The sequence below is a fragment of the Bactrocera neohumeralis genome, chromosome 6 (assembly GCF_024586455.1).
Source record: "Bactrocera neohumeralis isolate Rockhampton chromosome 6, APGP_CSIRO_Bneo_wtdbg2-racon-allhic-juicebox.fasta_v2, whole genome shotgun sequence".
Classification (NCBI taxonomy): domain Eukaryota; kingdom Metazoa; phylum Arthropoda; class Insecta; order Diptera; family Tephritidae; genus Bactrocera; species Bactrocera neohumeralis.
Window position 1 is genome coordinate 53092374 of NC_065923.1, and position 24957 is coordinate 53117330.

General features: G+C 31.9%; 2 protein-coding genes across 3 annotated transcripts in view; one reads left to right on the forward strand and one right to left on the reverse strand.

Moving 5' to 3' along the window:
* LOC126762710 (39S ribosomal protein L20, mitochondrial) overlaps positions 1-24957 on the reverse strand; it is a 366701-nt gene that overhangs the window by 316208 nt on the left and 25536 nt on the right. The window lies entirely within an intron of this gene.
* Positions 1-24957, forward strand: part of LOC126762691 (facilitated trehalose transporter Tret1) — a 70628-nt gene that overhangs the window by 25152 nt on the left and 20519 nt on the right. The window contains exons 1-2 of one of the 2 annotated variants that reach the window (XM_050479629.1): positions 9272-9397; positions 9580-9615. The gene's annotated coding sequence lies outside the window, so the exon portion shown is untranslated. Of the gene's footprint in view, positions 1-9271; positions 9398-9579; positions 9616-24957 lie in introns of those variants that run through there. The other variant, XM_050479628.1, reaches the window with a different exon arrangement.

Sequence of the window (24957 nt, forward strand, 5' to 3'; positions counted from 1 at the left end):
CCTGGTGACATTGATCCTGCCTCTCCTGGTGGTCTGAAAAAAAAATCAAAAGAAATTCTTAATCAGTAAGGATGCTCTTATAGTCCCTACCTCAGGGAACACGAAAACAATTTTTTTGAAAAATGGCGACTGCCTGAAAATAAAAATCATTTTTTACGCTTTTTTTTGAAATTCCTGAAATTTTTTAAATATTAAAAACAAATATTTTGATACGATGCTTATAGGAACGATAAAGGATTATATAAACAAGGTTCACACAAAATTTCAAGTAAATCGGTTGTATAGAACTTGGGATAATGCCGGTACCGTGTGGAAAAAAGTAGTTTCGAGAAAAACGCGTTTAAAAAATTCGATACGGCCGAATCGGGCTAGGTACTGCGTCATTAAAGAAACTGTAGCTCTTAAAATAATTTTAAATTTTAAAAATCCTTTGCAGGATATGTTCTTAAGGGTCTGAACTTTAAATATATGAAAAAAAAAACAAAATCGAAGTTTTCAAAATTCTAGAGTAGAATACCCCCTTAAATTATAAGAAGTAGTTTTGTTTAGTATTGTATATATTATATGGGTGAAAATAGGCATCCTGTGGAACCGAACACCCAAAAAATATCGCTAACGCGCCTATATTGCAACCTCTTTACTATTTTTAAGTCCTTTCATTTAAATCTCTGTGCCGAAAACTCAACTATTTCGATCAGGTGATCTCAGCTGTTGACGACCATAAGATTCTTTTGTTACTTGTATGATTCTACAATAGCACTGAGCTCCGTCACGTCTGCGCAGAAATGAAAACTGGTAAACCTTAGTTGCAATGCTTGTTTGTGATTTAAAAATCGGCATTCCGCATTGAGGCTTTGTTTACAAAAAAATGTTAGTACCAATAACTTTTTAAAGTAGTCGTGAAATACTCACTGTCATTATTTTTATTGTTTAGACTTTCATGACTAACACAAACACCTATATATTCACTAAAAATTTGGAAAAGGATAGAATAAACAATTGTAATGAGGTATTTATGCTCGCTCTTGCATTGAATTCAAATAGATTATTTTTTGTTTCTTTGAGCGAGTTATAACATTAGTGCCGAATCGAATGGCACTAATTTCAAATACTTCCCCATATATTAAAAATCAAGCCAAATTCATTAATTTAACATAACCTCAAACGACCTTCAACCTATCAATTGCTCGTTATGTGATTTGAATATTTTTATAGAACCCAATTCCTGATTTAAACACCAATTGTATCGGCTAATTCAAGGTACAGTCACTGACACAATTTTGCTAAATAAAATGCTTATGTCTAAATTCAGGAAATACACCTGAGTGCAAAATAAAACCGCGCACAAGTTTAATAGTGCTAATGAAGTAAAGATATATGTATGTATATAACAAAGCAACATTAAAGTCAAGCACTCAAAAGGTAATCAACCAAGCTTTGTAATGGTAATTAAACCACAAGCAAATATAAAGACAATGTAATGAAGCGTACTAAAAAGCGGAATGAAAATTCATGTACTCGCACTTAAGTGTGTATTTGTGTATACAAGTATGTACGTTCATTAAACTTACTTTCAATACTAAATTATTTGAAAACCAGCATCGTTTATATAATAGACGGTCATTTAAAATTGTACCAAACGCACAATTCCATGGGTTAGGAAAGTGTTCTGAATGAGCTCCATGTTTATGAAAGATTTTGTACTAGCAGCATTGCTGACAGCAATTTCTCCCCGGTATTATTAATTCGATATAAAATATAAGCCTCGAAAAGTATGTGAAACTAATGATAAACAAATTTTACTAAAATAGGCTCCTTAGAGTCAGCGAAGAACAGAATAGACATCTACTTAAAATTAAAACACTTATATTTGTATTAGTGTTTACAACAAAAACATTTTAATACCTCATGCCGAATTGACCAAAAAAATAATCTCACATCCGGATTAAAAATTTAGTTTTAATTTCTTTTTAATTTTTAGTCCCAAATTTCGGATTAACCTTTCCTTTTGTTCCAATATCGGGATTAGAATTTTTGAAAAAAAAAAAAATTTTATAATTTATATACATATGTAACGCTAACGAGTAGGTGCTCTTTCGGACTGAGTAGGCAGTTGAGAAGTAAAATTCCCTCTCGACGAACAAAGAAAAAATTTTGTAAGCCACGCATAATCCCTGTTATTTGGTGCAGAGGCATGGACGATGACAATAACTGATGAGTCGACGTTGCGAGTTTTCGAGAGAAAGGTTCTGCGGAATAATTTTTCATCCTTTGCGCATTGTCAACGGCGAATTTCGGCTGGGTCATGTCGCCCGAATGGATGAAAACACTCCAGCTCTGAAAGTATTCGACGCAGTACCCGCCGGGGGAAGCAGAGGAAGAGCAAGACCTTCACTCCGTTGCAAATACCAGGTGGAGACCTGCCTACACTTGGAATCTCCAATTGGCGCGCGAAATGGAAGAACGATTGGCGCGTTATTGTAAACTCGGCTATAACGCCAATAAAGAAGAAAACGAAGTTTTCGGTCGAACATAAAAAATTTTGGGTTGAAATGTTTCCATCCAGAAAAAAAATATAAATTTATTTCACTTCCGTTTATGTCACGCCCGTTTAAAAAACCCTTCTGTGCTTAATCTCTTTTCGAGATTTTCAGCCAGTTAGTTATAATTTAAATATACAGTAGAGGTCCGCTAATCCGGATCAATTAAAACCGGCCCCTATCCTGAATATAAGGAAATCCCGATTACCAAAGACATATCAGAACTATGTATTATGAAAAAATATTTATACATTTCTGTTTGTTTATTATAACAAATAATACATGTTCCAAAAAAACAAAAAAACTTAAACCAATAAAGCATAAAAGCGAATGTAGTGAATAATAAACATGTGATCCGGATTAGAGAATACGGATAGAGAATGTCGGTCCGGATTACAAGGGACATAATAGAAATTTTGGGTTTTTTAACCCTGTCCGGATTACAGTGGAATCCGGATTAGGCCATGTCCGGATTAGCGGGCCTCTATTGTATATTAAACAAATAAGATAAAGTATAAGTTTTATTTGTAATATAATTCTACAGTTTAAAATAATAAACATTCAGTGCGAAATTATGTTTTCTACGGGTATAACAATCGAAACCACAAATAAAACATTGAATAAGTCCACCTCGACCTTATCAAGGTTAAAGCCATAAAGTACACACATTACAAAGGCGGACAATAAAAAACAGACGAGAATAATTCAAGCCGCGTTTAATGCAATAATTTAGTATAAATAATTATGATTGTAAAGTATTGAAACACGCTAATATTTATTGAAGACTGTTCATTAAAAATGTGCACGTTGCAACAGTGTTTGTATTGATGAGTCAAACTAATGGGCTCTCAACAAAAAATTGTATGAGATATTGCACCGAACAGTGTTGTATTTCGGCCTTAAAAATTATGAATTACACGCTAATGAGAATGCCAAGCAAAGCGAGCGTTAAATTTGTTTTGAATAAACAATAAAAACAACAATAACTTAAGTAAACAAAAGAACACGTTTTTAAGCTTGATGGAAATTCCATTAATGCCTTGTTGTTTATATTTTCACTAAAAAGAGGCACGTTCCTGTGTTATCAGTTGAATTTCGACGCTATATAACGTCGGGGGCACGTCAACAGCCTACCCTCTTACATCCGTCTTCGATTATTTGACGTATTCTTTATTTTCACAATTTAATTTGCAATTTATTTTGATTTTTATAGTTAATTTATATTGCATCACTGACGTCAGTTGATTCTATGAAAATATTGATATCATCATTCGGCTGCGTTCATACTGTATTGTTATTGTAATACTTTCTTATTTTATGCGATTTTACATAAATTTGTGAAAATGGTGACAAAAGCATTCAATCTCAGCGGTTTCCTTTGAGTTCGGCCAACTTGTTTGATTTCGTTAGTAAAAAAACTGAGTAATTGGGGTTTTAGTTCATTGAATCACAACTTTTTATGTATTTCAAATTTTCAAAATTATTTTGAGAATATAAAATTTTTTCGTTTGGATTAACAAGAACCCTAAAAACGTGCCACAATTTTAACATTTTTTGTGGGCTGTTGTTGACTGACCTAACACGTTCTGACAGTACAGCGGATTGGTTAATCTAAAAGTGTACTTTAAGCACCTTAGGAGGTGGCTTATGTTAGCTCTTTAGATTAAAGAGGAAACAAAATATACAAGATGAGGGGTTTCAATATTATCTCGGCATTTCAAAAAGAACTAGGTCTTATTTTTTGCCACAGATCTTTATATATTTCGTAAAAGTCCTCTTCATGCGAAGATATGAAACAAAATCACATTCAAGGTCATTTAACGACAGTTTCAACCGTCATTCGAAGACATGATGATGAGTCACAAGAAATGCTTTATCATTTATTTCGTTCTTCGACATTAATTACATATATCCGAAAACAATGCGACAACAAATATTTCCTCAATGCATTCAATTCAAATAGTGCACTCCAATCAATTGCAGAATTTCACCACGTCCATCACTGCAGTGTGCCTCCTTCAATTATTATTTTTGATTAAACTGTTTTCGCTGGTACTTTCATGACTTCCAGTTAATAAAGCGTACAAGTTAATCAATGCAATCAATGCAAATTTAATAATATATAAGAACGAAATCCGCTCTGCAAGTTTCTGCTTCCGTAAGTGCAGGTCTTTAAACATCGATACTGAGTGTAAAGGCAAGGTTTACACTTGAGCAGGTGAATATTTGTTGAAATTTCAAAATGAAATTACACCTTTGCATGCTTTTTGATAAACAGCGAGAGTACTTTGGTGGTCCAGATCTATGTTTTCTTTAGTATTAAGTCATGTCTATACTCTATTTGGTGTAGGTGTCTATTTCGGTGGATGTTTTGGAAGATTTTAATAATAACTGTACTTGCTTTGACTCTTCTCTGATCACAATGTTTGAGTTCTCTTTCATATTACATAAATCTTCTTTCATTCATTCGTACTCTTTTAAACTATTTTATATTTATTTTTTATTATTATGATAGGCCAGTCCTTTCCCAACTAACTCCTTTTCTGCTTATTGTTTGATAAAATTTCAAATTATTTTAACTCTATTTTTTATTATTCAAAATGACACTTTATACGATTAACGTCAGTAGCTTATTCGATTCGTTACTTTTCTGCTTTCAGTGTTTGATATTACACTTTTACTTTCTTTCCATGTAAAACCAAAAGCAAAGTTTCTAAATTGACTGTTTTCTGTTGTATAGTATCTCTATTTATTTATTATTTTTTCTAGACATATAAAATTTGTTTACATTTTTGCTCGATTGGCCACCTTTAAGCAGAAAAAAGTATTCCTGTTGATTTCTCCCTCGTCTGCGTCCCATTGATTATGCCTGTTTACACGATTTACACCAGTTGCATGTTCGATTCGTCACGCTCCAACTTTTAGCGAACCCAATATAGCTAATAACACTATAAACAAAACAAAATTATTATATAACCTTCTGCAGACCACAAAAATATTGAGTTCGCAGATTATGAAAATTCTAAAAATATCACAGAATATTGCTGAAGGACGCTTCATTCATAACGAAAACTTCTAAATATAAACAGTTATGTGCCTTAGTGTTTTTTCGTTTAGCTGGGCACTTGCGTCATTCATGCTCTCCGATGCACACTTGTGATTATAGGTAATCTCGAAAAGACATATTTGAGTGTTTAAAAACTGATCACAGATTATAATATTTTAGTTGAGCAGTGCATATATGTACTTATGGTGTACACATTCTTGTGACGCTTACTGTACATACACAAATGTGTCTTCAAGCAGATAGCGAATATCCGCGGCCTTCTCGCAATTCCCGCCCCTTTTTACTTGGCAACTAATGTGATGCTGCAATATTTATGTGTGTTTGTATACATATATACATATGTATGTGTATATATGCATGTGCAAACATATAAATATTGTATATAGTATATTGAAATTTTTTATTTATAAAATCCGAGTTCAATATGTTATCGTTGACGCACATGAAGGAATATGTTTTTTTCATGCGAGCCTCGGCTATCAGCGCGAATGCATACCACTTGAGTTGACGCACACACACACACGACCACACTTATACATAGATGGGCGTATTGTTCTATAAACGTTTTCATAATTTGTCACAATTTATTGTAAATAATATTTGCATATTTACAGTTACAAGCGCCACCGTCATTCAGTCGTTCAAAGTACGATTTCGGTGAAAAGTGATAAGCGAAAATTTAAAATTGCCAATCAATTAATGATTATAAATCAATAGGAAAAAAACCAATATATGCATATACATATATATGTATGTATGTATTTTGTAGGCGTTTTCACACAGCCGATTGTTTTTCAGTGGGTGCAGTAGTCGTACATAATTACTTTTTGGTAGAACAATAGGGCACATTGTTGTAGTTCGAGTGTTTGGAGCTACTGAACGGTGAATTTTTTAATTTGTATGACTTTTTTAGCACAGATATATAAGTACATACATATATAGAGGGCGTGGCTGTTTTATTGGCTTTCAAAAGCTTGTTATATCTTAAGGAGCAATCGGCAAGGTCGTATCTTAGTTTTTGGATGGCAGCGTTCTAAAGAGCGACCGCTCGGAGGTGCAAACATATACAAGTGAAATTTCAAACGCGTTTTTCTCGAAACGACAAAAAATTGTCAATTTGACATTTAAAAAAACAACCATTTTTTAGCCAAAAAAACGATTTTTTTTTTTTAATTACGCAATTTTGTTAATTTTTGATATTTTATCTTTAAGTTTATACACTTTTTGAATTTTTTTGTTTCAGCTAATCATTCGGCCGGAATCATGTCAGTAGTTGGGGCACTTTTTTTTGACATCTCCGAAGGCAGCCCATAACACCGTTATTTTTCAATATTTTTGTAAAAAAAAAACTCTTAAAATACACCTTATTACCTTCAAAGAAGTTCGAAGTAATCGATAGCATACTTTCTCTTAAAAAAATTCACGAAAACCGTCTAATTTTTCATGCACCAGTGTGACGCACTGGACAGCCCCTTAAGCTGTCTGATTTTAAATTAAAGAAGAACACCTGATACCAAACTCAAAAATTTAATATATAATGTTTCATCAAAATGAAATTAGAAAAAAAATTCTCTTTGCCGATATATTATAAAAAATCAACTCTGTTTTCACAAAAAAAAAACATTTTTATAATATGTGAAGAGACTATTAAAGGTTTTAAGAGGTTATATAGAGTCAAAAGGCTGAAAAAGCGAGATCTTCAAAATTTTCCTGAGAAGATTTTTGTTCACATATTACGGTATATTTCAACTGTATTTTAAGACTTAGATTTAGTAAAAATATTTATTTGGAAAGGAACCACAGCTGCTCTCCGGGAGCTTCTCTCAAAAAAGAAGTTTTGCAGTGACCATTATATCTCTGAACTGAATCCTCTGAAATTAAAAACACAAACAAATTTCGTTAAAGTTAAATTTAGTAATTAATTGGAGGAATAAGCAAAATATTTTTTTTAAAAAATAGCGGGGTCAAAAGGTAAGGTTTTTCATGAATTTTTTTTAGAAAAAATTATTGCTGTAGGTTTATTTTACTTATTATATAAAAGTACAACATTTTGAAGGATACTTAAAAAAAAGTTTTATCGAAAAATAGCGAGGAATAAGGAATAATAAAAAATCAAAATGCTTTCTTTAGTTTATTAGTTTATCTTTCAATTGACGTCGAGTTTTTTTTTTAATTTTTCAATTTTTCAATTTTTGGTACCATTTTCAATCCAAAATGACGATTTTAGACGAAAAATCGACCTATTTGTTATTGTAAAATTGTTAGTAAATAAAATTTTTGGAAAAACTCGACGTCATTCGAGAGCTAAAAAAAAGGGAAAAAAGTTGTCAAACCTAACCCTCCCCCTTATCAAAATTTCCTGGTTTTTCTTGATAACAAAGCTGTAATTCAGTAAATCGTTTCTGCTAAAATCAAAACAATCTTAAGATTTCACGGAGTGAGTTCCCTCGTCGTGAGGTGAGTTTTGCTTGAAGTTTTATAAATGTTCACTTTCGAATTTGCAAGTTCTCGTTCCTTTGCATTCTCTGGTAAAAGTTCACAAAGAGACAATTTTCAGTCAGTCTGATCGCTCACATGACATCTTTATATTGTGTTATTTAAGCCCTTGGTAACAAACACTAAATCACACTCGGGCTTTTTCGGATATCACTCCTTTTCAATCGAATTAATTTAACATTGCATGTCTTAAGGGCCACTACAAAAATTACAAAGACCGCGCAGGCGTGATAAGCATGTCACATGTGACAGCTGTCACAGATCTTACGTAAAATAGTGAGACCAGAGACTTGTTATCTATGCTTCATAACTCTCAAGTATCGGCTAGAACAACATATTCGTTAATTAATCTGCCAGTTGATTGTCAATTCGAATAATCTGTTAATTTTGCTCACGTATTATGTTTTTAACAAGTACTTAAATTTCCGACATTATATAATATAAATTTGCAGAGATGGAGTGTACTGTATTGCAGATAATTCTAATAAATCATTTCTTAGCTATCGGAGTAAGTTTTTTTTTTACTTAAAAAAGCAGCAAGAATGTGTAGATGAGTGAGATGAGTACGTGATTGCTACGCAGTATGTCGTGAGTTCGAAACACTAAATACAAAAAACTGTGCTGAAAAGCGTTCTGAAAGCTTACAAGCGAGCGAGGCCTACATTTTACTAATTTGAAGTTAATTCAATACATGCATGTACAATAAATGTACTTCAAGTAACTGGCTTAATTTCGACTACTTGAAAAGCAATCGGCACTCGCACCGAGTTTTTCGAAACATGCGAAGCTATCAAATTGACGTCTTGTCCTTTAAAGGTATTTTTCCCCCTTTATGCATTTTTATGTTAAACAGGGGGTGGTCATATTGTGAAAGTATAGATTATATGTACAGTTATAATGTATGTATCTGTGAGTATGAAGTACTCGACTTATTTGTTAGACACGCTCTTCAGTCTCAGCGATAAGATTAATTTGAAAGAGATTAAATTTTTTGTATTCATTAAAACAATGTACATACATATACATATGTACATCTGTATGCCCCTCAGTCGGGAAATATCAACAACAAAACACAAAAATATACATATAATGTTATTTTATTGATAAATTGGTTTATTAAGTAGGAATTTTGCGCAATCGTCGTCATTTCACAAAACATCTCACGCGCTAACGGAACTACTCGTATTTGCGCGTACGAACTCTCAGCTTCGAAAGCTACTTCAAAATTAATTGTGTTTGACAAATAAGTTGATATAATAATATTTACATTAAAATTACAGTTACAAAACAGCAGGTAATAAAATCAGGGTTTTAAATAAGACCTAATTTGAATGCGCTGAAGCTTGCCAACTGCAACATGTAGAGCTTTTAAAATGGCGTGATAAAAAATTATTTAATATTATGTATTGCTCTCTCTTAATTAAAAAAATATGTTTTGGAAATTTTGAAACTAATTTTGTTTTTACTTCATTACAGGTGCAAAAAAATCAACCAACTCAGGAAGCTTTAGAGGTGAGCATTTTTTTCAATAGCCGTATGACAAATATTATACTATAAGTAAGTGTGTGAAAAATATAATATAACGAAATATTTAAAACACTAAAACACTACTCAGCCTTGTGAAATTTTATAAGCTTTCGCGTGTGTCTAAAAGTAAAAAACAGTGATAGTTTCGTTCAGACGATACATTTGAAGGCGCTTTCTCAGACTCTATCCTCCAATGAGTGTAAGTTTGCAGAGCCCCGATTTGCTTGAGGCGCATAATGTTTCTAAAATATGTTAGTGCGAGTGAAAATCTGTTTCGAAAGACAAATCCATAGCGATAAACGGGAATGAGTTTAGTGGTCCAGAGCCCGAATATAACCCATTGGAGGTTCGAAGGACAATCACTTTTGCTATGGTTTAGCTATACCGCTAAAGTTTGGCCATATATACATACATACGTATAGTATGTACTTATGTCTTCAAAAAACATGTGGACTAAAAAAATCTCTTTCGAATTTCGGAATACCCGCTATAATTTACTATGTGTATGTTAACCGCTTTAAATCACAGAATGGGCAAGACACACCCTTCGAAATTTCTTTAAAACTGATGGCCTCATGTAATATAAATGATCGCCTCATTCAAATAATCACTAACACATATATACATATTTTATTTGAAAGTCACTAAATACTTGTGAAGGTCTATTTTCAAAAATAAATCAATTAAAATAAATAGTTCATTATATATGTATATGCATACATGAGCTACCTATGCAATATACAAGTATATATACCACTAAAGGTATATACATACATTCATTTGTATGAATAATTCCGGAGAATGAGGTATATAGTATATACTATATACATATATTTAAGATAACCGACGTATTTGGAATATTTACTGATATGTACAAAAATTTGGCAAAGTCAATATGTCAAACGAAAATGACTAGAAAATTCGGTGCGATCATTTAATCAAATGTTCTATATACCTACATATATACCCACCTACACAGTTCTTACAAATATGAAAGAATCTCTCACCCAAATCACACATGGTGGTCTGATAACGAACCTCCACAGAGGGTATACTCATAAATTATTGTTTTATTTGCCCACTGATTATCGCATCATTATCACAAGATATTTTTTACAACCACAAAAACAATAAAGTACATTCTAATCACTATAACCGCTATTAGTGTATGTCAATTGAATATGAGAGTGGCGGGCTAAATAATCCCGTTAGCTGAAAACTTCAGTAATTTCGTTAGACGTTTCGGAGAGCGCCTTAATTGAGCCAATTAGCAGTAAAAAGCTGCTAATTAAGTCAAAACTTTCAGTTTTATATAAATGTTGGAGCTTTCTACAAAATAATTTGCGCATGTAAATTATGATTTCTTAATTGAGTCAATTAACCTTCAGAAATTACTAATTGACTAAATAAAGATTTGAACTTTTCTCAAATCTTCAGTTATATTTATAAAAGACTTTTCTTCAATTAAGGAGTTACATGGGTTTTCTCGTGTAAAAAACAGCCTTTTCCAACAATTTTTTTCTCATACAAAAAATGAAATATTTTATTAGAATTTTTATTGTTACAAACATACACTATTAACAAAAAAATTCTGAAATTTTTGGAAAAAATATTTTAAACTCGGCAATTGCGTCACTATTTCCGGCAACTCTTCGGAAAAAAGATGGGACCGCGTTTTCAGGATAACTACTTACAGGATTATCTAAAGTGAAAAAATACATGTTTTAGTTAAAACCTTAACTTAGAACTTGGACGAAGGAATAAAAAACTGAAAATTGGATTTTCGGCAGACATTTTTACACATTTTTTTTTCAAAAATGGTTGTAATCGAAAAAAAACTTTGTTCAAGTCTTTAACAATTGTATCTCAATTTCTGTTTAGAGAAAATTCTCAAATTTGTTGGCAAATATTTTCAGTACCTTATATTCTTGTCTAATCTATTTAAATATTTTCCGAATTTTGCCGGTATTTATTATGAAGCAATCTAGGCACAAAGTTCAAGGTCAAACTTCGCTGAGTGAATTTTGAAGGGCATTATAATTTCGCAGCAAACGTTCTTATATAATATATCACTTATCTATAGTAAGCTGTCAAATAATAGTATTGTCATACTCACAACAACAACAAATTATCGCATCGCAAAGATAAACCTTGGGTGGTAATGACATACATACATATGTTTTACATGTGTACCTATAATAAATTGTTATTGCACCTATTTCCGCGCAATAAATGGCGAATGAAAAAATGTGAAACTGCAAAACAAAAAATAATTGTTGTTATTATAGTCAGAAAACTCCGCATAAAGCAAATAACAAAGACAGTGATAATAATCGCAATCGGCAGATGTGAAACAGCGCAGAAATCCCTAATTCTGCTGGCACACTTGCAAAAAATATATGAAAATATATACTTATGTACATAAGTGTAAAAACTAAATAACCTTCATACATATATGTATGTATAAATATACAAATAAGTATGTACTTGTCAGAAGTATGCTTAACTAAGCATGTGAGCGCTAGTAGCTAGCAAGTTGATAAGCAAAAGCGAAATGGAAAGTGCTAAATGAAGCAGAATGACATTAAATAGCAACAACAAACAACAACAGCAAATATTGTATGAATTAAATAAGTAAAACTAACTGTAAATATATACATATATGTATATATGTATATGCATGCTTTGCACGCCCACTAAATCGCTTGTTGAGCTTTTAAAAGCGCACCCGAGCAAAGTCAATGAGCATTTAGCGAATTTCCGCTGATTCCTACAACTTTGGACGCATTAACCCAATTTACTTGGCATTAACCAGTCGTGAATTAATTTCCAACAAAATGATGAATGCGCACGATTTCGATTTTTGCGAAGTCACTTGTTTGTTTTCGAGCCGCCTAACTGACTGCTGAGCGTCTGAGGGCCTGTCTAGAAATTGTTGTAAAGTTTGAAGGTCTCAAAGCCATCAATTATAGCTTTCTGACAAGTGTATTAAGTGTGACTAACTCCACTGATTCTTAACATTAAGTTATCAACATACTTATAATTAAAATAATTAAGTAGCAACTACTTCCAATGTACCTCGTATTGCTGAAAGCTTTATAAGTGTGTTAAAATTGGGTTATCTTAGCCCTAAGTGGATCCTTCAGTCAGCCTTTTAACTTTTAATCACTTGTATGCAAGTAAATTAAATGACAAAAAATTTTATGCAAAATAATTTCTTTTATCTTGTTTTGAAACAAAAATTTTTCCGCTATTAATTTCTATCAATTAGCAGCTAGATTAGCGCTTATCGCCCTTGCAGTCTTGTACTTGAAATTTCAATAACAGCCTTTGAAAAAATTTCCGATCATCAAGTCTGATATAAATATATACATACATAGAAACATGTCTGCTAGCAAATACATATGTTACTTAAGTAAAAAACATTAAATTTATAAAGTTTTAGTATATTTGCTCCTAGCGGCGCTGATAACAAACGCCAATTATTAATTCAATACTTTACTAATAAATTCAATGATGATTAGAGTGCTCTGAACCTTGTTACTCAGACGTCGACTTTCACGCAGGAAACGGATGCTCAAAGCAAATAAATAAGTGCGTTTATAATTCTTAATGATTTGGCTCTAAAATTTTCCGAGTTATAATAAAAATAATAATAAAATCATCAAAACAAAAGCAAGCGCGACCCTGTAGGAAATTTGTGGTCACATTTACTTTTCGTGAGATACTAACTGTACTATATATATGATTGTAAGCAGAGCCGAGGGTGAATTGCAGTGGATGCTCAGTGTGAAGAACTATTACATAAGTTTAAGCGAAAGGCATCGATAATAAGGCAGTTATTTTTAAACATGTGAAAGTCTATAAAAAAGAACAAGTTTCATAAAATTGTACCATATCTTACTCTTGATGGCCTGAGTCTTTCACTATAATCCAAAGCTTTCGTCCTTGGAAAGTTTTGAAAATATCTCAATTGGGTTTTTTTCAATTATGGAATACATTACTCCACACAAACTTTACCACTCAAATACAAAAAACAAATCCTGTGATAAATTTGATAAACTAAGGAATAATATTTGTTGTCCTTTTAGACAGAAATGCTACCTAACAGCATTTATTGAAGCTTAACTTTAAAAGAATCCAGTGATAGTTTATGTAATTTCTGACTATTGTCTTGCTGCAGTTCTTATTGTAGCGGCAGAATTGTGCCGAGTTGACAGTCCTTGATCAGATAAAAAATCCGGATCCGTTATAGTTACATAGACCCGACTGCTGTGGGAACTGACTATCACCTTCGCTTTCAATGCTCAACTCTGTCTCTCCTGAGTCCGAAACCGGTTGTGATTCTGCTTATTTAGAGATCAACGATATACATATGTATTATAATTAAATAAATGCTACTGAAGGGGCATATTATTTAGGCGGTTCTGTAGATCCGACGATCAACTTTAAGTTTCTTTAAATTGAGCTCGGTACAAATCACTAGTAGAGACTCTACTCACATAAAGGATTAGTACCACTCTACCACTTTCTACATACCTGGGCACATACATACGAGTACATATTCAATATGCCCAAAAAAGCTCGTAGTGCTTCACGTCATTTTCTTATCGTTTCCTGGTAGGCGCCCACACGTACCGATCTTGCAATCCCTCAGGTTTTTATTGCACTCCATTACTGTTTATTTGTTTAGATCAAACCTAGTATGTAAACAATGATAATTTGCAATTTCGAGTGCAATAATTAAAATTCAATTTTACGTGAGGCCTTTCAAATTATAAAACCGAACACGACATTAAAAACAACTTAAAGGATTTATGAGTTTGTACCATACAGATGTCGTAGCAGATTGTAGGAGGTGATTCAAGAGTGGTAGTACATTTTTTCCATTGACCTAATCAAGCATTCTTATCGCGTTGTGGAAAATACGCTGCCAAAACACACAAGAAAACCGCAAACAGAATTCCCGCAAATTTAATCAGATTTGGAGTGGTGCCATTAATCAGTTAATTTGCTTGGGGTTAAGCGGTATATAGAGGAGGTAGTACATGTCGTAAAGCCACTATTACTCAATAAATTTCTTGATATTGTAGCACTCATTGGTCTTTTATAACGGCATTGACGTAATAGCATCTACGTGCTTTATCGGTTATCGGTTGTTTACCATATTTGGATGGTTCTTTCGGTTGCAAAATATTAATCGCTAAATATTTTTCGATTGTAAATGTTTGCTTGCTTCGTTTTTCTTTTTGAAATGCGAGGGAAGTAATAAATCATTCGAAAAAAGAAAAGTAATCAATCTTCCTGGAAAAGATTTGAACTTAAGAAAGCTATGACTTACTTGTAGCTCCGATGTACTCTCAAATTCCTTGGAACATGAAAATTTTTAGTACACATATTATAGCTAAATACTTTTTATGTTTTATATGTTAATATCTTATATAACTCAGCTTAAGCTTTCCGCATTAAATGCGACACTTAAAACTGAAAGTTTTGGTTTTTCGAGATTATATAAATAATTCGGAAACCTATTAAAATATGAAGAAGTGTTCTTTTGTTGCTGGAAACCGATAGCATATCACATCATACTTAAGGGTTGAGGTTAGGTCAGTTCCAAACCCTTAAAAATGCCTTATTTCGAAGGTTTGTTCAGAGAATATGGAGAAGTTAATGGAAATTCCTTCTTTCGAGCTTTACTGAACATGTTTATGTGTGTATAAAAAACTGTTATATTGGCATTTTGATACAACATATCTGCTAATGAGGCAATCTTTGAAATCACCTTTTCCAAAAGGGCTGTTTTAGAAAACGGGTTTCTTAAAAAAAAATCGATTTTTTGACAAGCTTAGATTGACCAAATCTCTTAATAGATATTTTTTTAAAGAGTTTTCTTTCTTTTTATTTTACGTGCTTCTTCAATATGGATTAAATGAGTATTACCTCATACTTTTCTTTTGTGATGTATGTACGTGTAAATTAAGTAATCTCATGAACTCTCGTGTCTACAAATTTACACTCATAAATGCCGGTTAAATTCTTAAACGTACATATTTACGAGTTTATTTGCTAGACACTGCTGTCAGTGACCGCTGCGAAGTGCGCGGAAAATTGCCCATTTCCGGTCGCTGCTGTGAAATGCTCCATATTTCTATAAATTCTTCCAAAGAGTACACAAATAAGTGTAATTTGAGAGAGTTAACATAAGCTGCACACCGTGGATTTTACGTGACAGTGAGCAGCTTTGATGAAAAGTACCATATTAATAATAATCATGTGCTAAATTGGACAATTGTGCGCGCCACTTGAGATTTGTTGAAAGCGAGGATTTATTTCAAGTATTTTGTTGTTGTGTGCGAAAGAAACACAAGTAAAAAATAGCAAAAAATGTAGAAAAGTGGTATGCAAATATGTATGTTGACAATTTTATTTGGGACCATTACAATAATACAAATAAAAGAAGATTTACTCAGCGCATACTTCGCTCTGTATCTACATACATACATATGTATGTGTTAGTAACATATTTATCTATATGAAGGCACTTTAATATCATTGTGGTATATTATTAGAAAACTAAATATTTGCTGTCATGCTTTAATAATTCTATTTTTTTAATCGTCTAAGGAAATTAGCTATTTGGGCATTAACAAATATCATTTACATTTTAATAACAAGGTAAACATACATACTTACAATAAATATAACAACATAAACAAATGAAAAAAGCTTTTCTTGCCATCAACTCCTTTCAAAGCATTTATTACTTTGCACACATATTTTCAAAGCACTGTATTTGTACTTATTTAAGCTTCAAACAGTTTGAAAGTCACTAACTCAGTAAGTGATTAAAAGCTCGCACAAAATAAAAGCTTTCGGTGGTTTTTTCAAGTAGTGAGCTTTGAGTAAGCGATACAAAATTTATTAATAACTTTTTGTTGTTGACGTTGAGAGTGCATATTACAATCATATTACTGTTAACAACTTTATCTCACATAATAAGCACATACATATACATATATATGTGTGAAACAATTGTACAAACAGACATACAAATAAACAGCTACACCTAGCTATTTGCAACTACTTACTTGTTGACATTGAAATTGTGCTGTTATGCATACTGAGCCGCAAAACTATGCGTACAATTATAATTCTTATAGAAAATAGATGAATTTCTTTATATTTTTGGAGCGTATACATATATAAAATTGTATATCTACCTACATATGTTATGTAGTTTAATATCTACATATATATATTTTATATTTCTTATTTCCCCATTTATGTAGGTATGCATATTATCGTTCACTTTTTATTTTTTGGAGCCATTATCATAATAAATTAAATACTTATTCGGTATAGAAATTTTAACATTAAATAAAAGAATATAACTGTTCATTGCTAGCTTTACTTTATTGACGCATTTTAAGGGGTTAGCGGCAGTCAGAATTTTAAAATTTTCGTTAAATGTAATATCTTAAAAATATTCTCTGAAAATTTCACGTTGATCCGATAATTAGTTTTTGAGTTATTCGACAAATAACAAAGAGAGCTCGGGCACTCCAAAGCGCTAGTGTGAAACTTTAAACGCGTTTTTCTCAAAACAATGTTTTTTAAACTGGTGACAACTGTAACTCGAAAACCGCTCAGTAGATTTTAATGCAATTTATACAGCTTTTAGAATATATAATAAACTCGGGCCTGAGCGAAGGATTTTTTTTTCAAAAATTTCGATTTTTTAAGACCAATTAACTGTTGATTTTTTCGCAAAAATTTAGAGAAAAAATTTCCTGAGGCCGCCATTTTCATAATTTTGAAAAAAAAAATCGATCAGGCCCGAGTTTATCTATTTATAAAACTAATGTTTTTTGTCCGATTGATTTTAGATAAATCTCCAAGGACTTATGGTTGTCACCGCAAGTACCTTTTTTTGAAACTGGATCAACACAAACAACTATAACTTTGGAAATTAATTTTTTTTTTTTAAATTTTCGTGACTTCACGTCAACACATTCTATAATAATGCCATATTACTACTTGTGTAAAATAACACGATTTAATAGCAGAAAACAAATACTGAAAATTCTCATTTTTTCGTGCCTCTGACTATCCCTAAACCCTTAATAAACAGCACTTACAGGACCTTTGTTATGAGATATGCCTTAATGTAGGCAACGATTTAAGCTGGAATAACGTAGTCTACAATTAGGCGCATTAAAAATGTTTTGTATTTTAATAAGATCAAACAAGGAAATTTGAAGATTAAAATGATTAAATTTTTAATTTTTTAAACAGCTTTGAAAGACAAAAATAATAAAAATATTTGTTTACAAAAAAATAAATTTTTTTAACCATTTTCGGATTTTAAGTGTAGATATTTCCCTATTTCTTTTTTATATAACGTAGATTAGGCAATTAAGCAAATATTTAAAAATTTTACTTAATTAACATTATGTCGTTTTTGAAAATCATGAAGGTGAATAATTTTTATTTTATGCTTTTTACAAATGCTCTCACGCTTAAGCTCTCTTACAGACTACAATTTCATTTCGTATTTGCTTATTAATTAGCAAGCGGGGCATAACATTATGGAATGCGATTTGACGGTCTGAGAAATGAAGAATGTAAATGAGTATTTGACAGTGTATGCTTGACTTAAGTTTGCTATATATGTATATATATTGTTACATAAATAAGAAAAAATAAATAGTTTTTCTAAATTGAACTTTAATATATACAGCTCAATTCGTCACAACTATTTCATATGCACTTACAAACGGATTTTAACAATTTCTATATCAGAAAATTTAATTTAGCCAAAAAAGCTCACACAATTTAATATATGTATGTATGTACATATTTCCTTTCTTTCTCTCTTTCTTTTATACATTTTTAATATCATTCTTTGGTGCACACGCGAATACCAAATTCTTATGCGAAAAATAACAAAAATAGCTCAGGTTTATTTAAGAATTTTAAAGTTCTAAAATTGTTTAATTTTGAAGGTCAGACGTTTATAACGCAGATCAAGATCGAACTCATTAGCATTTTAATTTTGCATATTATTTTTTAGTTAACCAGTTTACTGTGTTGATTTTAGTAAATTACTAAATTTAAATATTTTATGTCAATTTCAATTACCACTTTGTACTTTAAACAACTTTCGACAAAAATACTAAAGTACTAATTATCACATTATTTGTAGTTAAAAGTAGTTTGTATGAAAAATATCATCCGAACTGTATATATTATAAATAATTCAGTTAATATTTTTATACTCTTGCAACATGTTACTACAGTGTATTATACTCTAGTTTTGTTTACCTAACGGTAGCAAGTGGCTTCTGCGAAAAAAAAAAAAAATTGAAAATAAACCAAATTCGCCTAGTACAAATATTATGTATATGAACTCCTACTAACAATTTGAAAATTGATCAAATTTGATAATAACCCCGTGGCACCGCACACTTTTAGCTGAAAACACATTCCTCGAGACCCTACCTACCTATTTCAACCAAATTTGGTGTGTGGCATTCCTCTGACATTTTTATACATAGGCAAACTCGGACAACAGCCACGCCTACTTTTCATATAACACAATTCTAAATTCCTTTTGATTCTTTCCTTTCGAATGTACGAATCAAAAAGACATTAACATAACGGGATACAACTTTGCGCGAATAATGTCTTTAGATTATGCCACTTTATAGCCAAAAATTGTCTAAATCCAATGTCAATGTGTCAGATTTATAATTGAAAGTGAGAGAGACTCCTTTTCTGATAGTAGTATGTCTGTGTGCTACAAACGGGTTGAATGGGATCAGTACTTGCTTTAGCCCCATATACCTAATATAAAGATTTTCGAACTTCCGGGTGTCAAAAAGTGGGTTATTTTAATAAAATTGAGAGAGCGTGTTTTTCTTATAACTGTGCATATTTATGCTTAGAATGTATAAAATCGGGTCAAAACCCGCTATATGTATATATGGGGTCTACCATACCATACCAGTACCTGAAGGTACTTCCCTAGATTTAATCCTTGCAAATGCAAGAGTATAAAGTGTTCAATTATACCCGAACTGAACTTTTCCTTACTTGTTTTGACATAGGATAACTTCTTTATTAATTTTGAATTACGTTCCTATTCGACATGTCGCTCATTGAACAACATGTCGTATGAGTAATATTTTTTCTATATAATATCTAATAATTATTGTTATTATTGCCTTGTATTTTAAAAATCTAATCACTAGCCAATAATTCTATATTTTGAATTGATAATTGAAAATGCTTACACGAGACTTTGCACCGAGACTCCACTAACAATATACATTTACTATCACACCTCAAGAAGCTTCAAATAATTTGAATGAAGTTGTAAACATAACTCACTGAGAATCACGTGCCTGCGTATATTCATAATTGCGATACAGTATCGCACGCTTAATTGACCCCGGCTATTTATTTGAATCACCTGACCGGTCAACAATAATTCCATACAAAATACGTGTACAAATTTCCGCCTTACTAGACTCGGTTAATTGGTTTCCCCGCTTAATTAATTAGAAATACAAGTATGCATATGTTATTTAAAAAATAGAAGTAAAGATAATTTTCCTCCAAAGCATCTGTTACTTTCCGAAGGTATACACAACAACAGCAAACATATTTTTATTCCGAAAAACAAGTCATAGTCTGAATTAAGGAATAGGGATTGGCTTGTTATTTCACGTAGATTGTAAAAATACAAAAAAAAAATCCTGATTTATCAATTAAAATTTTATGAACGTAAGCAACGACCTCTAAATATGTGAATGCAAATGCTGCGTACATACAATAAAATTAATTCTTTTTATCCCTTAAGTTTTTTTTAACAATGATCTCTAAATATATGTATGTACATATGTATATATATATGTAAGTGCATTATCTAGTTTTGGTTGCTCTTAATTTTTCTTTTAAAGTTTATCATTTAAATATCATTATTAAAAACTAAATAAATACTTAAAGTACACATATTTTTGTTTTTAAATTGATTAGTATGAAAATTAAGCGAAGTGCAGCTATCCGGAGTATACTGCAATTTGTTCAGCTATCAACATCAACGCGACCAGGAGTCACATGATCTTCATATAATTATTTATAATTATGTATCGAAGTATATTTCCAGAGAAATGTGTCGATTTTCTCACAATTCACTGCTAATCGTTAAAGTATACAGAAGCGACTATATTTCGCCAAGTTTAATCAACCAATTTGTTATCGCTGAATGCCCACGTAACTAATTAATGCGAACTGTGAGATGTTTGGCATTTCTTTTATCACCTAATAGAAATGAGACTGCGCTCACCACTCTCGCGCACGCTGCCAACTGCGCTGCCACGAAAGAGGCCTGTCTAACAAAATTTACGACTTTATTCATGTACATATGTTTGTATGTCTGGTGTATGTGCAGAACACTTGTAAGTGCATTTTTTGTAAAAATAATAAAAACAAACGCGGCGTTTTTCGCACTGCTCGCTTGCATACAAACAACTTACATACGTGCTTGCATGTACATACTTGCATTTAATATGTAACTGTATAGGCACATTTAGCACATCGCGTGATATTCTCGTTCAAAAGTCATTGAGTGCCTTCATTTCATACATTTTTTTCTCAATTTCTCATTTTTTTCTTTGCTGCTTTCACTGAGCTCAGGTGGCTACATATTTGCACAGTTGGAGAGCGCGCCAAACCATTGTTATACATATATTTTTGTGAAAGTATGTGTTGTCCAGAATATTTCTGCTAAAGTAATGACAACAACAACCATCCAATCTCCCACATCAACGAAATTTTATGTATGTATGTATGTACATATGTACATATATTGAAATTAGTGGCAAACAACACTTGCAATGCTCGCATAGAATTTTGAAATGTCTCACACAACACACATTTTGTGAGTCAAAATATATAGTATATCCATACTTAAGTGCAACAAAACGGAGGGAACCATGTTAACGTCAACAAAGTGGGCCAAGATTCGTTGAACAAAATACTTATATGAATATATATGTCCATATGTATATATGTATATGCATGTGTGTACGTATGTACATATATACTTGTATATGTGGCAACTGAACGCAGCAATCAATAAACAGCCAAAAACTTACACATTTTTATTTATACCTACAAATGTATGTACATACATTCATACGAGTAGTAGTATTCACTCACCACTGATGAGTAGCGCGTTGACGAGCTATTGCTCGAGGGGTGTGCGCCTACAATTTACAACACAATGTTGTGAGTTGAGGCAGACAGCAGCAAAAAGCCAATAACAACAATTGAAATAAAATGGGCAAGAAGTAACAGCAGCAGGTTCTGCTCACTTCTGATTGGCGTTAGTTTTGGGGCTTGGCACAACGTTGGCAACAACGAAGATGACGTCAAAGCAACAATGTTTTGACGCAAGACATTCTATGTAGAGAATTTACATTTGCGCTCCTAACATTACATATAAGTTACATGAATGTATGTATGTAGATCCGACAACGTTTTGTAATTCAAGGCATCAGAATGAGAGGTTTGCAATGTTTTGAATATTCTTCAATGATTTCTTACATTGCCAAATTACTCATTTGTGTGTCTATATGTATTCTGCTTATACATACATACATACATATATTATGTACATATTGAGAAATGATTCATTATTTTCCAGCTATCTTCAACAGCTAACAATTTTTCTGTGTTAATAAGTGCAATGTAAGGAGTTCTCGCTGAGTCAGACTCAAAAATAAAAAATAATAATAAAACTAAAAATCAATAAGCAGTATGACAATATTGGAACAATTGTGTAGATATGTTGCACATGAATTAAAAAAAATTTATGAAAAGTTAGCAAAAAATTTCTGAGATATTATTGATGCTTAAACACGGTTAATTCGAAAAAGCCTTTCTTTTTTATAAATTGGATATAAAAAACTTCTGAGATTCAGATTATAAACTGCGAGACTTCTATTAATAGCATTTTCCTAATTTAATCTGATTTTTCATTTCAGCGAAATACTAAAGATTATATAATTTCCCAGCCTGCACACACTAGACGTAGCTAACAATTAAATATAAATTCTATATACTTAATCAGCATGCTCGAAAATTTGTTCTAATAAAAGATTTTTACCTCTGCAGAATTTCGTAAATTTTTTTGACAATTGAAGCCTTTTGAAACGATGAAATCGAAAATTGCGCAAACTTTCAAATATATTAGAGTATTTAACAACTGCTTCTTTTTACAGAGCATTTGTCGTAAGGGTTAAAAATAGCAATATATGTATATGTATGTATGTATGTACTTATAGGCATTTATATAATACATTTCTCGCCTCCCTTTTTCGGCAAGGCAGGACCACAACTGAGCGCGCCGACTATTGCGTTTAGTACACGTTCTCAAACCAGCAATGCCGCCCATTGGTATATGCATACATACACACTCACATATAGTACGTTTATATATGTGTATGCAGGGTATTTATCCTCTGAGCATGAATCAGTTTTGCTTTGGAAATTTTGTGGCAACGTGACCAGTGTCATTAAAACGTACTCGCAAATATATAAATTTATGTACGTACCCTGTAGGGAGTTAAATAATTAGAAAGTACATAGAAACTAGTCTGTATCTCATGCTAGACTTGTTGTGTTTAATTCCCTACAGCTATTTTTGACTTCAAAAGCTAGTCATATCCCGAACTTGACTATTTTGGCCTGGTGATGTGCTACCAGTTCTCAGTCGTCTGCCAATACCATTCAATTTAATTATGGGTAAAATCGACTATTTTTTTCATATACAAAAATTAAATAAATAAGGTTATTGTATTTTAGTTAATATCTCTTGCAGTAATAAATCATTTTGCGTTTTTAAGTCAAAAATTTCTGCTACATGTTCTTTTTCCGATAAGAATGCCCATCTCAAAATTGATACTATTTCTCACTGGGTGGCACATATACTACCAAACAACGCTGCGTGTCAATGCTCACGTATGTATGTATGTATATGTTCTTGTGTTGAGACGAGCCCCTTGAATGCTTTCGAAAAGGTGTCTTCTTGCATGCTTCTATTTTATGTTTGTATGTATGTATATAAGTATTTACTTATGTATGCGTATAAAAACGTGAAGCTTTTTTGAAATTGGAATTTGGTTAGCGAAATTGCTTTTGATATTCACGACCTTCTTTTGTACTTGAGGAACCTGTTATTTGTAGCCATGCATATGAAGGTATGTATGTATGTTAATCAGAGATAAAAAAACATTTCGGTTTTTAAGAGCTACTCATTCCGTATTGCATGCTACAAAAGTCCCTTATTAGGGCAAAGGAGATCCTTAAAAGGCTTGATAATTGATCAAAGGATTGCAGTATGTTTTTTTCATATATACATATGTATGTATGTATTCTTGCATCACTGCTATGCTATTTCCAGGGTTGCCACATCTTCCGCGACCTCGCAAAATCCGGCAAATCCGGAAAAATCTGGCAGCGCTGTGTATATGTAAGCTTACACACTTGTTGGCTTCCCATCTTCATGAAGGACAAACTTGTATGCCTCTTTTATCTCACCTCCGGATATGTGGACATTTGAATCTCGTTTGTTTGCTAACTTTAAAATATGCACGATATTTACTTTTATCAACCGGTTTATTGATCAAAACACAGCAGTTCAGTTAAAAAACTCATGGTTTTGTGTGAGCAGAATGATAAGCACTACTATATTTCTCTATATATGCATGAATGTATGTGCATATATGTACATACATATATATACTTTTGTACTCTATTTGAATAAGCATATCTAAGTTAAAAATATTTGCATAAAATTGTGGTAAAAATTGCAAAATAGTCCAGCTCCATTGCGTCGTTCGCTACTTCAAATATTTATGCAAAAATATTAGTATGTAAATATGTATGTGTCTTATTAAGACCCATTATAAACACAAATGTTTCATTTAAAAGTCAAAATAAAATATTTAGTATTATGACTCGAAGCAAACAAACTGGAATCTACAACAAAAACAATTTTCGATTTAGATAACAAATTATTATAAAAATAATAACCAAAATAACGGCTTAAAGCAATTTAAAAAAGCTTTTGGGGAAAAAGCGAAGAACAAAAAGTTGTTTTTCGCTAAATTTAGAACATTTTTTATTCATTTTCTCATTTGCTGCAGTAATTTTTTAAAATAAACGTACGTATGTATATATATACCATAAATGTTTGTATGTATGTACATAAATATATTTCAATGTGTTCAACAACTTCTTCTTACCACCAAAACTAAA